Genomic DNA, 3491 nt, shown 5'->3' on the forward strand with positions numbered 1-3491 from the left:
GTCGGCGCTCGATCCAAGCTTGGATTCTGAAACAGCGGCAACCATTCGTAGAATTTTTATCTTATCTTATCTTGTTTATGAAAACTTAGATATCGCTCAAAGACGCCGCTTATCTTATCTTGTTTATGAAAACTTAGATATCGCTCAAAGACGCCGCTTATCTTATCTTGTTTATAAAAACTTAGATATCGCTCAAGCTTATTTTATCTTGTTTATGAAAACTTAGATATCGCTCAAGCTTATCTTATCTTGTTTATGAAAACTTAGATACCGCTCAAAGACGCCGCTTATCTTATCTTATCTTGTTTATAAACATATCAGGTAACATGATCCCCTTATCAGGTAATATGATCCCCTTATCAGGTAATCTGATATGTTTATAAACAAAAGATAAGCTTATCTACTGATAAGACCCCCTCCCCCACGTGACGTCACCCCCCTCGCCCTTGATTCCCCCTCCCCACGCCCCTCACCCCCCCCTTTTTTTTGTCTCTGGGAGCGCATAGTACAATCCATATCAGCAACTACACATAGTTATACTATGCAACCTATTGTTTCAGCTGATGGTAGATTATTATCGCCTCTGTTTATTGTTTTAAAAAAACCTACTGGAACATTTGGTCCAATAGTAAAAGAAACAATGTTTAAAGATAATATCTTTGTCATGGCATCAAAATCTGGAAAATGAACATCGCATCATTTTGAGATCTGGATAAAAGAAGTGTTTTTTCCAAATGTTGGACCAAAATCAGTGTTATTATTAGATTCTTGGACTGGTCATTGTCCTGATATAATTCAAAGAAACAAACCAGATTTTATAGACAATATTAATTTGTTAACTATACCAGCTGGAGCAACGGGAAAAATACAACCTTTAGATGTATTCGGTTTTCGTTTATGGAAAAATTTTGTTAGACATTTTTCAGATACCATCATGCTTTTAGATCTTGACGTCAAGCTTCATTCAAGAAACAATATTTTAAAATTACAATCATTAACACATAATCAATTTTCATCACCAAGGTTTAAAAATTTATTCAAATATGCATGGTATAAAAGTGGTTATTTAGTAAAGAAACCAGAAGAATTTGATACACCAGTAGATTTTTGTTTCAAAACTAATTTAAAACCAATATGTGATATTTGTGGTGAAATTGCTGTAATTTCTTGCGCATGGTGTAAAAAATCCCTTTGTATAAATCATTTCTTTCATGATCATCATCTTTGTAACCGATATCAACCATGAATATTTGTTATTCTTGTATGCAATAATTATGTACGGTATTTTATGTAATATTTCCATATACATATATATATAATGACTTAATAATGTAAGACAATGTGTATTACATTTACTTTATACTTTAAGAAATTAAATATTATAAAACAGAATATTTTGATTAGTAAAATACTCTATTTCTTTCAAGTATGTAATGTATGTTGTATATGAGCAAGAATGTTATCTGCAAAAATGTATAAATTAAAATATAGTAACATATAAATGTTTCATTTATAAAACTTTTAACAAAAAAAATGTATATTTGCATAAAAACGTTCTTTATCATTTAAAATTTGTTTACTTTATTATAAAAAACGACTATTTTTCTTAAACTTCAAGTTTATTCATAAAATTGGATCTATTAACCTCGGCATCTGATCAATAATTTTCCTTGTCCGACTAGTTTTATTTTTCATGCATTAAAAACATTATTTTTCCATATAAATTATATGTATATTTATTGTCACATAATATATATATTGTTACGTCCTCCGGACGTTCTTTCTCGCAAAAGACGTCTCTCGCACACACTCTCACTCACTCGCGGCTCGCGAAATAAATACACTCTCTTATGAAGAAATGATCCTTTATACAATGATGAAATACAATGACTAATGTACACGCGAAAGAAAGAAGATTGCTCTCTGGTCAAGTCACGTCCGTACGAGATGACAGCTAGACCAAAACTGTCATGGAGCCTGAAAACAACCACCGGGCGGTTGTCAATAAACAACCCCCCTTAACGATGAAGCTCCACGACACAAGGGATGATATTCAGGGGATGAAAGATCAGGGACGTAACACTGCCCCCCTTCTTCAAGATTGTCGTCCCGACAATCAAAAACAGAGGGCTGTCCAACGCTGTACAATAACTCTGCATTCCGATGCCGACCTCAGGACTCCGACGAATTTTCTTGTTCTACCTTGGGCTCCTGCCACAGGTTACCAAACAATCCGCCATTCTGGATCCCGTCGCACATCCGTTGGACTATATTTGCCAATCCAAGTCCACAGTACAACTGTATTGTCGATTCCAGGGCACCGACGAGTCTTCCTGCCCTACCCTGGGCTGCTGCCGCAGGTTACCGAGCGACTCAATTTGGTCCCAATCGACTTTCAAAATTCCTTGAAGATAAGTTCCAGTCTCCCTTCGTCCTCCGGTTCAGACAAGGGGGGGGGGTATCTTCCGTGGACCCATTGTCCCTCATGGACTCCCCAAGTCCCTGTCTCGGCATTTGCCCAAAGTCCCGCGGGAAAACCACGGACCAAAAACCGCGGGCAAGACAGTCTTCTTAGAGTAGAATAAAGACGGATGAAGATTTTCTCCCTCGAAGACTAAGCTGGGAGATAAATTTTTCCGCCATTCAGGAAACTCTTCTCAGGTCAAAGACAAATTTCTTTCCAAATTGAAGACTCTGTAACGAAAAATAAAATGCGCAGTAACTTATTCTATTTTTTTTTAATTAAAACATCCCCCCGAATTTTTAAATGAAAATCGACATTTTCGGGCTCCAATCTACTTAATTATTTTTCTAAACTTCTCTCGAGAAAAGGAGCTAATCTATCTTTCTTTCGTAACCCTCCCCTTGAATTATTTTTATGGCTTTTGCCCTTTCAATTGCCAAACTCAATGAGGTTATATTTTCTAATTGTAAAGTTCGTTTGACAAAATTATCATATATCGCTGAAATGAATTGCGCGCAGGCGATTTTATCTCGGATTTCGTGTGGGCACTCGGGATACGCAAGGCGAACCAATCTTTCAAGTTCCGAACCTAATCCGAATTCTAAATTGGACACGTCTTCTACCGTCTCTAATACTGAACGCGCTTTTCCCCTCAAATTCGAAGCGAGTGCAACAGTCTTTGTTGTATCATCCCAACTATTCGCTTGAGCAATTAAGTTAAACTGCGAGAAAAATTCACGAAGTGATACTGTCCCGCCATAAGTATCAGGTTTTAATTTGTACCCTAATATCGCGCGAAAATCGTTCTCCCTCTCATTTAAAAAATGCGTACCCGAATTTCCACACGTTCTATTATTAGAAGGACTTAGCTGTAGATTTTGTGGCCGGGAATGAATCTCCTTCAAGGGAGAACCCGAGCTGTAGATTCTGTTACCGCCGGTTCTCCTGCGACTTCCGGTAACGAGCCCGTTTGCTCTCCTGATTCCTCGCTGCCAGTCGTTCGAGACGGAGCTTGTGAACGGGTAAT

General features: G+C 37.3%; 1 pseudogene; it reads left to right on the plus strand.

Moving 5' to 3' along the window:
• The first annotated feature begins 499 nt into the window (after positions 1 to 499).
• LOC146724871 (uncharacterized) lies at positions 500 to 1271 on the plus strand (annotated as a pseudogene).
• Positions 1272 to 3491: the final 2220 nt, after the last annotated feature.

The sequence above is a fragment of the Nylanderia fulva genome, unplaced genomic scaffold (genome assembly GCF_048542155.1).
Source record: "Nylanderia fulva isolate GAGA-0341 unplaced genomic scaffold, ASM4854215v1 Scaffold112, whole genome shotgun sequence".
Lineage (NCBI taxonomy): Eukaryota > Metazoa > Arthropoda > Insecta > Hymenoptera > Formicidae > Nylanderia > Nylanderia fulva.